This window comes from Humulus lupulus, chromosome 7 (assembly GCF_963169125.1).
Source record: "Humulus lupulus chromosome 7, drHumLupu1.1, whole genome shotgun sequence".
Taxonomy (NCBI): Eukaryota; Viridiplantae; Streptophyta; class Magnoliopsida; order Rosales; family Cannabaceae; genus Humulus; species Humulus lupulus.
The window spans coordinates 15,569,754-15,583,589 of record NC_084799.1 but is presented as its reverse complement, the minus strand read 5'-3'; positions in this window follow the sequence as shown (position 1 = coordinate 15,583,589).

Below are 13,836 nucleotides of genomic sequence, written 5' to 3'. Positions count from 1 at the left end.
TAATTTCAGAGTTTATTACAGAAAATATTTACAACAGGCCGTTCTAAGCGGCAAAACAAGGTTCAACCCTAGTTCCACTTTAAACCTCGGCTGTGGCGGACGAGCAGCTGCATATGTACACGTCATCACCTAAGCTCTTCAACTCAAGGATGGTCCAGCTTCCTCTTTCCTTTACCTGCACCACGTAGCACCCGTGAGCCGAAGCCCAGCAAGAAAACACAATAAAGCATGATATAATATCAACAACGATCATAATAACCATTCAAGACTATCAATCCAAGCAAATAGGTGACAATAGCCAAAAGTCACAATAATGAGCATTGCTCCTTCTAGCCATGTGACGATAGGGTCACCAGGGCTTAACTGATAAGTGATACTTTCATAAGTTTGATTAGGACAGGTGCAAGGTGATTAGTCACCAACATAACCTTCCTCACGACTCTAGAGTCGAAACTATGGACAACGTCCCTTAGCCATGTGACAAACGGTCACCGGGGTCATATACCTTGGCTATAGTCATCTGGTCGTAGACCAGGCAAGCGCTTATAAGTTCTTCGACCCTAGGGTCGGTCTAGCACTAATGCCATAGAGCCATTCAATGCGTGATTCTCGACTTTAGAGTCGGTCCCTGACTAGTCAGTGTCAATCACAAGCAAGTCATGCCACCAATCGTATACCACATGTTCAATATCCATAAACAAGGTATTTAGCATGCTTACTAAATAGATACCAGTACAATTAGGACCATGCACAACCAAAGAGGCTCAAGCTCTGAACAATATCATACTCAGTATATAAAGCATGTCCCAATCACATGTTTCTCATGCATCATATGCAATAAATCCAGCAATCTAACACGCACCGATAACAGCCATGCATGTCACGTTTAATAGTCAACCAACATGCATCAAGAATAGCCATGCATGTCATACTCATTAATTAACCAACATGCATCATAATAACCATGCATGTCATACATAATAATCAACCGACATGCATCAATAAGAACCATGCATGTCATACATAATAATCAACCGACATGCATCAATAATAGCCATGCATGTCATACTCAATAATCAACCATCATGCATGTCACGTATACACAGGGTGCAGTTTTCTTACCTCAGATTCGAGCTAGAACCAATATAAGAACGACCCTTGAGAACGATCAACCTTTAAGCCCCTTAGCGGTCACCTAGTCATAACCAAATATAAAACCTCATCAAAATAAGTAATTAAATATTTCCAAACCCAACCCAAGCCTCCGGAAAATCGAATCCCACTCAACTAAGTAGTAGGATCGATTCTAGGCCCTTAGAGTTAAGTTTCCATCACAAAAACACACTTTTGGGCAATTTTTCCCTTAAGGGTCGCGGCCCTACATGGACCATGCTGCGGCCCGCCCCCCAGGCAGAGCCTCCTCCACCTTCCTCAAGCTAGGGTCGCGGCGCCCAAGAACAGGGCCGCGGCCCAACTTTGCACCAGCCATTTTTCTTCGTTTTTCCACTTCTAAAACCTTCCAAAAACCCATCTAAACATCTCCAAATCACCAAATCAAAGTCACCAAACTTCCCAATGGTCCAAAACCACCAAAACCTGAAGCTCAAACCAACCAAAAACTCAACAATTGCCAAAGTCCAATTCTAAGCGTAAAAACTTAAGAAACTCAAAACTTAACTAAAAAAAACAGAGCACACCATAAAATACAAGACTGGAACTCACCTCAAACACAATTTGAATCCCCTTTAATGACTGAGACAAGTTCCCTAGCTTCCCCCTTTGATCTCCAAGCTTAACTCCTCAAGGTGGCTCTCAAAATCCAAAGAAAAGAATGAAAGAAGACTTGCACGGGAGAGAAAGAGAAGTGATGAGGATAGGCTCTGTTTTGCTCTGTTTCTATAGCCTTCCAAACCCCCAAAAACTAATATAAATCCTTAAGGTCAAAAGACCATAATGCCCTTAAGCCAAATAAATCCCTCTAAAAGCTTCCGAGGGTAAAACCGTCATTTCCCGCCTATCTCGTTAATTATAATTAACGCTCTCCAATTCCCGCTATTCTCAATATTCCCAAATACCAATAAATCATATCCCATTACCCTTTAATTCCCGGTAATGTTCTAATCATTAAATTCACCCCGAGACTCACCCCGAGTCCCGAACTTAAACCCGTTATGACTAGACCGAACACTTACATCTCATGATCGTCTCATGTCGAATAGCTCGAACCAATCCACCTTATAATGTGGCTATATTAATTAATCACAACCATGCACCTAAAATATACAATTACGCCCACAGTGGCCAAATTACCAAAATACCCTCACAATAACAAATTCCCCCATATGCATGCATTCACCATCATATAATAATATAATTCATGTAAACATGCATATAATCATTAAATACTATAATAAATCAATTATGGCCCTCAGGGCCTCCTAATCAAGGTCCTAAACCTTATTAGGAAATTTGGGGCATTATAGGGGCCGCGGCCCTTAGTGCCAATCTAAGTTTTTTACGGTATTTTAGGCTTGGGAACTCAAGGGGTAAGGCTCGGGATGGATTTTATCACCCGGATTGATAGAATTCAAGGTCCCGGAGGTTAGGGTTATGGCTCGAAGTTATTTATTGGATTAGAATTTGATGGATGGTCATTGTTAATGTGTTGTGACTAGGGTATCGGCGAGGCTCACGTTAGAGGACTATGCTCGGGGCATCGGTGCTCAGAAAGCTCGAAACTCAGGTAAGAAAACCCTTGTTCCCATAGAGCTTGTGTGCAGGGCTGAGCCCAATGTGTTTGAATGGAATTGGTATGCGGGGCTGAGCCCATATATGTTAGAACTGCGGGGGGTAGCCCTTTAACTGAATATGCTGGAATTCTATACTTGCTTGTTATGCTATGTATATTGTGATGTGAATGGACGGCTTGAGCCGGGAACGGTGTAGGCCGAGAACGGCGAAGGGCCGGCAACGGCGTTGGGCACGTTGAGTGCAAGGCCGAGAACGGCAAGGGGTCGGGAGCAGCGTTGAGCATGGAGTGCGAGTTGCCAGGGCGAGTCCCTAGAAGGATACCTGGGATATCCTCACAGCGTGGTCCGCGAACCCAGGGCTTGGTAAACGCCTGGGACGGCTAGGCCGTATGTGCTTAGCCATTGGTGGCCTGCTCATGTACTTGATATATGTGTTGCATATGTTATCTGTTTGTGGGTTTTCTTGCTGGGCTTCGGCTCACAGATGCTCTGTGGTGCAGGTAAGGGTAAAGAGAAGATCAACCAACCATGAGTACAGCAGGCGTGAGGCGGCGTGTACATGTTTGGCCAGCCTGGCTGCCACACCAGAGAATTTTGGAAGATGCTTGTAAATAAACCTAGATTTTGTCGTCTAGTCGACTTGGTTCAGTTTATATGTTGTAAATATTTCTAAACTATATTATGGGATCCCAAGTGTAAAACTTTTATAATTTTCTATGGAAATTACTATTTCTCGAGTCTTTCCTTTGCTTATGGCTTAATTACACTGTTTGACTTAAAACCTTGATTAGAGAGTTGAAAGCACGATTTTAAACTCACTTAGTAACGACTCTAAGGAAGTAGGGAGTTGCAACTTGGTATCAAAGCGAGCCAAGGTTATTGGTTCTGGAGATTGACCGAACATGTACACACGCAGTCAGTGATAGGCTTAACTCAGGGTTGGTTGGTAAGATTGGCTAATATGTCTAAAAATGTGTTTGCATACCCTGTTTGCCTGCTTATTTTGTATAGAGCATGATGAATGAAATAACATATGCATGATGTTAGGGCATGGACCGTTGTGTGTTATATGTTATATGAGATATTATTGTGGATGACTGATGTGTTTGGGAGGTGGTTTTGGATGTTGTTATCATGCCTGATGAGCAGCGTCGTTGGTTGCAGGCATATTTGTTGAGATGCCTCGACAATCAGCTAGACTCCGCGGCAGTAGAGCCGGGGATGACAACTAGGGTCAGGACCCTCCACCTGCCCCACAGAACTGGCAACAGATATTGGCCGAAATGGAGGCTAGACTGCAGAGAACAGAGGAAGAACTCCGTCAGATGAGGCAACAAGCCCCTCCAAAGGTTACAGGGTTGCCAATACAACAGAATGTGGCGCCAGTGTCGGTTCAGCCTGTGACTGAGAACAGGTGGGAACCCTTGTACGAAAGATTCAGGAAGCAACAACCTCCTACCTTTGAGGGTGGATCAGACCCACTACGGGCAGAGCAGTGGATGAACATGATTTCCTTGATCTTAGACTTTATGAGGGTCGAAGGAAGTGAAAGGGTTGCTTGTGCAAGATATATGCTTAGGGAGGATGCCCGCATCTGGTGGGATGTGGTGAGCCAGCGGAGGAATGTTGCAGTCATTACATGGGAGGAATTTAAGAGTATCTTTAATGAGAAATACTACAGCATAGCAGTTCGAGCTGCGTAGGTTGATGAGTTTATCAACCTGACTCAGAACAGGTTATCAGTTACTGAGTACGCCTTGAGATTCGACAGGCTGGCGAAGTTTGCGCCAGACTTAGTGCCGACGGATGCGGCCAGAAGAGATAGATTTATATGGGGGTTGAATGTGATGATCGCCCGTGATGTGAATATTACGTTGATTCCAGAGACTACTACTTATGCCCAAGCGGTGGATAAGGCCCTTACTGCAGAGAGGGCTGAGGATCAGTATGGAAGGACAACGCTGTTAGGCGCGATGCCAGGAGGACGGTGCCTCCTTTTGTTGGGTCTAGTCGGGGCAGTGGCCTCAGTGAGCAGAAAAGAAGGGTTCCAGATTCATTTACTCCTCCTAGTTCTGATAGGAGGGTGCGGGGTGCTTCTATTGGCCGTCAGGGTGGTAGTGATAACTGGAGGAGTTTTCCTATGTGTCCACGGTGCAGGCGTCGAAACCAGGGTGAGTGCAGGATCAGGGCCTGCTTTGTTTGTGGGAGTGCCAGCCATCTGAAGAGGGATTGCCCTCAAGTTAAGAAGGAGGAGCAGAAGCAGAGTGACAGTCTTGCTCCTGCCAGGGTATTCACTTTGACACAGACTGAGGCGGAGGCTAGCCCCTCAGTTGTGACAGGTCAGATCTCTAGTGCTGGTTCTTTGTATACTGCATTGTTTGATTCAGGGGCTACTCATTCATTTGTATCTGCTAGAGTGATAGATCAACTTTGTAGACCTAGTGGTGTGTATGCTAGGGGATTTCAAACCTTGTTGCCAACATGAGAACTGGTAGTCTCTAGGAAGTGGATTAGGGCATTGCCAGTAGAGGTAGATGGTAGGGAGTTGTCTGTTGATTTGATTGAGCTAGAGATGGATGATTTTGATATGATTTTGGGAATGGATTGGCTATCCAAGTATGGGGCAACGATTGATTGCAAGCGCGGAATGGTGACTTTTGAACCAGAAGGGGAGGTACCCTTTGTGTTTGTGGGGTCAGTTAGTGGACCGCGTGTGCCAATGATTTCAGCCTTAAGGGATAGGGACCTGATGCAGGAAGGTTGCATGGGATTCCTGGCAAGCGTTGTGGATACTTCTAGGGTGGTGTCGGTTGGATCGGGTGAGACAAGGTTGGTGTGTGAGTTTCCGGATTTGTTTCCAGCGGATTTACCAGGGTTGCCGCCGCAAAGGGAGATTGACTTTGTTATAGAGTTGGTACCAGGAGCGGAGCCAGTATCTAGGACACCCTACAGAATGGCTCTGGCGGAGCTAAAGGAGTTGAAGATTCAGTTGCAGGAGTTACTTGATTTGGGGTTCATTAGACCCAGTTTCTCGCCATGGGGTGCACCAGTATTGTTCGTTAAGAAGAAGGATGGGTCCCTTAGAATGTGTATTGATTACAGAGAGCTGAACAAGTTAACCATTAACAACAAGTATCCACTGCCTAGGATCAACAATTTATTTGATCAGCTACAGGGAAGAACAATGTTTTCCAAGATAGATCTTCGATCAGGTTACCATCAGTTAAGGATTAAAGAGGAGGACATACCAAAGATCGCTTTTCGGACGAGGTATGGACACTATGAATTTCTGGTTATGTCCTTTGGATTAACCAATGCCCCAGCAGCTTTCATGGATATGATGAATAGGGTTTTCAAGGATTATCTGGACAAGTTTGTGATAGTATTCATCGACGACATCTTAGTGTACTCTCAGTCGGAGATGGAGCACGAGCAGCATCTGCGGTTGGTTCTACAGCAATTGAGAGAGCATAAGTTATATGCTAAGTTTAGTAAGTGTGAGTTCTGGTTGCCACAAGTTACATTTCTGGGCCATATCGTCAGTAAGGAGGGGATTCTGGTTGACCCAAGTTAGATCGAGGCGGTCAGAGATTGGCCTAGATCGAGCAGTGTTCCTGAAGTAAGAAGCTTTCTGGGTTTAGCAGGGTATTATCGGCGGTTTGTTGAGGGGTTCTCCAGAATAGCTACGCCATTGACAGAATTGACAAAGAAGAAGACAAGGTATGTTTGGACGGATAGATGTAAGAACAGTTTTAAGGAACTGAAGCGGCGACTGATTACTGCGCCAGTGTTAAGCTTGCCGATAGAGAATGAAAAGTTTGTGGTCTACTGTGATGCATCTAGGCAGGGTTTGGGGTGCGTGTTGATGCAAGCTGGCAAGGTGATAGCCTATGCATCGATACAATTGAAGGAATATGAGCAGAGATATCCTACGCAGGACCTGGAGTTGGCAGCGGTGGTGTTTGCACTTAAGATTTGGAGGCATTACTTGTATGGTGAGAAGTGTGAGATAAACACCGACCATAAGAGCCTAAAGTATTTCTTTACTCAGAAGGACCTGAATATGCGCCAGAGGCGGTGGCTAGAGTTGGTTAAGGATTATGATTGTGATATCCTTTACCATCCTGGGAAGGCTAATGTAGTGGCTGATGCATTGAGTCGGAAGGGCCCACGACAGTTGTTTGGCTCGAGGCAGATATCTGATAAGTTAGCTGAGGAGATGACCAGAGCAGGTAATTTCGAGGACGAAATTTCTGTAAGGAAGGGATAGTTGTAACGACCCGAATTTGCTAATCGGGCTTAGGGCCCTGATTAGTGTGCCTGGAGGGCAATAAATGATTTAATATGCTAATATGTGGAATTTATGTGTATATATGATTATGATGCATGTTTAGCTAAGTTAGATAAGCATGTGGACCCCATATGGATATTAGGGATATAAATGTGATAAATGTTATATATATGTGATATGTCTGTGCAGCACGATCCGAGACAGTCCTGGGGAACGCTTAGCCTGAGAGTCACAACGGGGTTGAGATTCGGACTCGGGGTGAGTCGAGGGGTAATTTAGGTACTAGGTGTTATGGGATTATCGGGACATGAAAATAAATATTTGGAGATATATTTGATGATAGAATGTCTAGGCGGGAATATTTGGGAAATTTACCATTTTGCCCTCGGGGACGTTTTGGTACCCCCGAGCCTTGAGGTAACCACATAGACTTAAGTGAATAAAACAAAAAGGGGGAATTGTTTAGAAGCTTTAGAAACCGACTCATACTTCCTCCCAACTGAAGATAGCTCTTACTTCTCTTTCTCTTTCACTCTCTAAGACAAAACTCAAAAGGAAACTCAAAGGAATTGGTTAGGAACTAAAGGGAATTCAGCTGTGATATCTTAGGAGCTTGAGGCTTAAGGATTGAGGATCAACCCGGGGATTGAGTTCTGCAAGGTAAGCTCCAATTATTGGGATTATGCTGAGAATTGTTACTGGTTTGCTAGAGCATGCATGTTAGTCAAGCTTAATCTGTTTTTGGGTATTCTAGTAGGATTTTGGAGCAGATTTCTGATGGGTTTTAGTGTTGATATTGAGCTGGTATACATGTGTTATTTATCTGGGTTTGTTAAGTAGGCTTTGAATGAGTTAGCTTGAGGAAAAGGTAGGGAAGAAGATGGAAAATTCTGGGTTTGGAGGTGAGAGCCGCGACCCTAGGAGGGGTGCGCCGTGGCTCGTGTGCGCGCGCGGCCATGGGAGGCCGAGAAGCTCATGCGTGCCACGCCCCGTGTGGTGGTCAGTGTGGTGCTAGCCTCTGTTTCGAGGCTAGCCGCGGCTCTTGTGGGTGGGGTCGCGACCCTTAGTGCCATTCTAAGTTTTTTACGGTATTTTAGGCTTGGGAACTCAAGGGGTAAGGCTCGGGATGGATTTTATCACCCGGATTGATAGAATTCAAGGTCCCGGAGGTTAGGGTTATGGCTCGAAGTTATTTATTGGATTAGAATTTAATGGATGGTCATTGTTAATGTGTTGTGACTAGGGTATCGGCGAGGCTCACGTTAGAGGACTATGCTCGGGGCATCGGTGCTCAGAAAGCTCGAAACTCAGGTAAGAAAACCCTTGTTCCCATAGAGCTTGTGTGCAGGGCTGAGCCCAATGTGTTTGAATGGAATTGGTATGCGGGGCTGAGCCCATATATGTTAGAACTGCGGGGCGTAGCCCTTTAACTGAATATGCTGGAATTCTATACTTGCTTGTTATGCTATGTATATTGTGATGTGAATGGACGGCTTGAGCCGGGAACGGTGTAGGCCGAGAACGGCGAAGGGCCGGCAACGGCGTTGGGCACGTTGAGTGCAAGGCCAAGAACGGCAAGGGGTCGGGAGCAGCGTTGAGCATAGAGTGCGAGTTGCCAGGGCGAGTCCCTAGAAGGATACCTGGGATATCCTCACGGCGTGGTCCGCGAACCCAGGGCTTGGTAAACGCCTGGGACGGCTAGACCGTATGTGTTTAGCCATTGGTGGCCTGCTCATGTACTTGATATATGTGTTGCATATGTTATCTGTTTGTGGGTTTTCTTGCTAGGCTTCGGCTCACAGATGCTCTGTGGTGCAGGTAAGGGTAAAGAGAAGATCAACCAACCATGAGTACAGCAGGCGTGAGGCGGCGTGTACATGTTTGGCCAGCCTGGCTGCCACAGCCAGAGAATTTTGGAAGATGCTTGTAAATAAACCTAGATTTTGTCGTCTAGTCGACTTGGTTCAGTTTATATGTTGTAAATATTTCTAAACTATATTTTGGGATCCCAAGTGTAAATTTTTTATAATTTTCTATGGAAATTACTATTTCTCGAGTCTTTCCTTTACTTATGGCTTAATTACACTGTTTGACTTAAAACCTCGATTAGCGAGTTGAAAGCATGATTTTAAACTCACTTAGTAACGACTCTAGAGAAGTAGGGCGTTACAATCTACAACCCTCGCCTTCATCAAACTTGAAGATCAAAGGGGCTGGCCCTTATCATTTGGGTTTGGAGCCTGTTTAACGCTCAAACGTAACTTCCACTTAGCGGTTGTCGTAGTATAGATCGGGCGATCGATTCCACAAGGAGGCAAAGAAATAAAGTTAATCAATAAATAAATGTTAGAGATAAATAATATGAAGAAAATAGAACAAGTGAGATTTTTTTTTGTTTTGGAGATTTAAATATTAGAAATAAAGATAGAATAAAGTGTGATGTAACAATAGGTAACAAGTAGGAAGGATCAAGAGTCACCAATATGCATACTTATTTATTTGGATTTTTGATTCATAAAAGTTACACAAATAAGAAGTTCACATCCCAACTATTCATTTGGAAGATTTAACATTGATGCACAAATATATTTTACAAAAATGTATTCAAGTGATTATTATTCTTTACCATGGAAAGATGAGATAAATCTTATGAGAAATCTAAAAATGACATTATACGATTAGCAATAATGCAATAAAATATTGGACATAAGACCTAACACAAATTTACTTTTACTATTTATAAAATACATAGAAAGAGCATAACTAATTCTATATAGATTTTAGCAAAAGTACATATATATGAGTGAGATGGAGAAAATGATAAAGATATTATCTATATTATTTTCACTAATTTGATAATACATAGAAAGTGCTTGACAAAATCTATATACTATTAGTAAACATAAATATAGATAATAAGATGAAGAAGTAGAGATGAAAGAAAATAAATCACTAAAATATATAAACTTTAAGCACATGGTGAATAAAAAATACCAAACAAAGTCATAGTGCATATATGATCATCCTAACTTTCCTAAGAAGGTTATCCTATTATGCTAGACATTCTCATGAAATTCTAGAGAGAAAATATGAGAAATGAGACTAAAATTTGGTAGAGTTTTGCTACAAAAAATTACATACAAAATGTGAAGAAAGAGTCCCTATTTATAGAGGGAGAAAATGACTAAAAAGAAATTAAACAACAATTTGGGGTTTACAAAATAAATATGAAATATTAATAATAAAATATGATTTTGAAAAATCAAATCTTATTATAAATATTAACCTAGTTATTTTGGTATATGGTCAAAATACCATTTTTCTGAAGCACAAAAAAAGATGAGCTTTAAAGCTCAAAATTGCCATTTTGCAAGGCCCAATACCCACAAAATATGGGTTGAAGGTGGCTGGTGGCAGATGTGGGTTTTGACCCATTCCCAGCCAATGGGAAACTACCACGTAGGCGGCTGGCTGGCTGCCACGTAGGCGGCTGATTTATTTTGACTATTAAAATAAATAAATGTGTATTTTTCACCACTAATCACAATCCCCAACTAACTTATTGCTAGTCCCTAGCAATTCAAGCAGATAAAAATTATTACCAAGATGAATTAGTGAGCTAAATTATGCAAATTCATTTAACAAAATATTTAGTGAGAATTTAGAAATTTCTATTTAAAGCTATCAAAGTTGTAATTCAAAAGTTTTGTGTGTGTGCACCAAACCATATCGTTCTTTCCAAAATTAACACAAACAATATTGAAAAATCACCAAAGAATAAAGTCTTAACTCCAAATCCTCACAAGGGTATTGAAAGTATTTTTATGGAAGATGGTTGACACTCTTAGAATTGGAAATTTATCAATTCACACTCAAAAATTGATGTTATCATTTTAGGACAAACAATGTTAACAAATATTGATCAAAATATAGGCTAATCAATTAATTGGAATCTAAATGACTTAAGAACTTTCGCGATTTTTCAAAATGATATTAAGAGCCAAAATAAAGAACAAAACAAAAATAAAATACACAAAAAAAATTTCTTTTTTTTCTTTCTGTTTTTTATTTTAGTTTTATGACATAAATTGAAAACAAATGTAGTAATGTTGATTTTTTTTTTATTTTCAACAAAACTACAAAAGAAGAAGATGAAAAATGTTGCTCTTGTTTTCTTTTTTCATTTTTTTTTATATATATATATTTTTTCTTTCCTTTTTTTTATAAATTTTTTTCTTTTCTTCTTCTTTTTTTTTTTATAATTTTTTTGACAAGAGACAACATATGAATAAAATTACAAGAAATTAAAAGGAAAATTACAATAAAATACAACAAAGGCTCTTTAAAACAAAAATTATCTGAACGACCCCAAATTCGCTAATGAGGCGTAAGGGCCTTGATTAGTGTGCCGGGAGGGCATTATTGGGTTAAATGTGGTTTGAATGATTTTATTGATTTAAATGCATAATTGTATGATTAGAATGCTTGTATGATTATATTTGTATTAATGTGATATATATATATGGCATTGAGAGAACCACATTATTATGTGGGTAGGTCTGCAGAGCACGACTCGAGGCGATCCTAGGGCTAGAGAGCGGGGAAAAGTGACAACGGGGCTTAATAGTTGACTTTGGATAAGTAAAGGGTATTTTAGGTATCGGGTAGTTATTTAGACTATCGGGTTATGAAAATAAATATATAGAGATATATTTGAGGTTAGGAAGTCTAGACGGGAATATTGAGGAATTTTACCGTTTTGCCCTCAGGGACGTTTCCAGCACCCCGAGCCTCGGGATTGACTCAATGGGATAAGATTAGACAGAAACTTAAGGAAAACAGTAGAACAAATATTAGACCGACTTATCTATCTAAACTCTTCTCTCTACTCTCTCTTTCAAGGAAAAACACAAGGAGGAAACCACTGAAAATTTAGTGAATCAAGCTGGGAATTTCTGAGAATTGAGGTGGGGATTTAGAGGTTTAACTCAAGGATTGTCCGAGGAAGATTTAATCAAGGCTAAGGTAAGAATTAAACTGTGTTTTGAAGTTAGAAACTTTGAGTTTTTGACCGAGTAATGAGATGATTGTGATATTGATGTTAAGGTTGAATTGGAGCTGGAAAACTTGGGAATTAACAGGGATTCTGCTTAGAAAAGGAGTTCAGCTGAAGAGGTAAGTTATAATTCATGATTTAGAGGCTTAAATTCGACTTTTGCATGGCTGGGTTTTGGGTTCTTGAGTTAGAAAGTTTCAGTGATTGAAGTGGGTTTTTGATGGGTTTCTAGTCTAGTTTTCAGCTGGGTTGTGTTGCTGGAATCTTGTGGGAAGTTTTTGGATAATTGAGTTGTGGAATTGGGGTTGTTTTGGGAGAGTTTACATGAGGTTTGGGAGTCAAAAATTGAGGTTTTTCTGGGCTTGAAGGGGTCGGGCCGCGGCATAGTTCTTGGTGAGCCGCGACCCTTCGAAGCTGATGGGTGCTGAGGAAGGAGGGCGGGTCGCGGCATGGTCTAAGTAGGGCCGCGACCCTTACCTGTTTTTGTGCTTTGGGAGGCCACTGGTTGGGTCCATGCCATGGCATGGATGGCTAATGCCGCGACCCTTAAGGGATTTTGGGATTTTGAGATTCTAGGCTTGGGAATTTAACCTAGGGTGTTCGGGATTGAATCTTTTACCATGTTTGGTGAAGTTCAATGTTCCGGAGATTAGAACTTTGTCTAGAAGCTCATTTAAGTTTGTTAATGGTATCCTTCACCTTGGTTGTGGCTAGGTGATAAAAGCTAAGGCTCGGGAACGGATCATGCTTGAGGAGCGTTGCTCATAATCAGTAACCACAAGGATTAAAGGTAAGAAAACTGCACCTGGTTGAATATATGTGATGGGACTAAGGGTTCCCTATTGTGTATGCTTGAATAGATGGTATTATGCCATGCAAGGTAATTAGTGAACGAACGACCTAAGGGTTACACTAGCGCACAGGGCGCGGCTTGGCCACTGGTAGCCAAGGACAGCTTAATATGCACTGAGCTCGGTTTAAGCGGGTGGGAGTCAGTGGGGTAAACAGGGGGTGCGTCCTAAGTTGTCGGCCCTGATTATTATGTGATATGATTGTTACAAGTGATTGATTGCATCCATGATTCTGAATGTATGCTGAATGATTAATGTGGATTATTTGGTGAAAGTTCTTGCTTAGTGAATTTACTATATGTTATTATTGTTTGTGTTGCATATCATGTTTTCTTGCTGGGCCTTGGCTCACGGGTGCTACGTGGTGCAGGTAAAGGCAAGGGCAAGCTCGATCAGCCTTGATTTGGAGAGCTCTGCGAGCGGAATGTACATGGCCAGCTGCTCAGCCGCCACGGTTGAGGTTTAGGCTAGGGGTGAGCATTGGGCGGGTTGGTCGGGTTACAAGGCATTTTTACCCATCCAATGTCATAATCGGGTTAGCAAAAATGACCCGTAACTTGCCCAATTAAGAAATTTTTTTTTTAAACCGTCCAATAATTTGGGCGGGTTGGTCGGGTTAACCCGCCTAAACCGAAATGGGATTTTTTGGGGCGGGTTGGGCGAGTGTCGGGTTGGTCGGGTTGGGCGGGTCAACCCGCCCAAACAAATTTTTATTTTTTTTTTAAATTTTTTTTAATTTTTTTCTTTTAAATACTAATACTAATAGTGTGAAGTTTATCTTTTTTAACTTAAAACAATATTTTAAATTTATAGTAAAAAAATAAAACAAAACTTAATTAATTTATATATATATAATGCTTAATTGGGCGAGTTGGGTTATATTGGGCG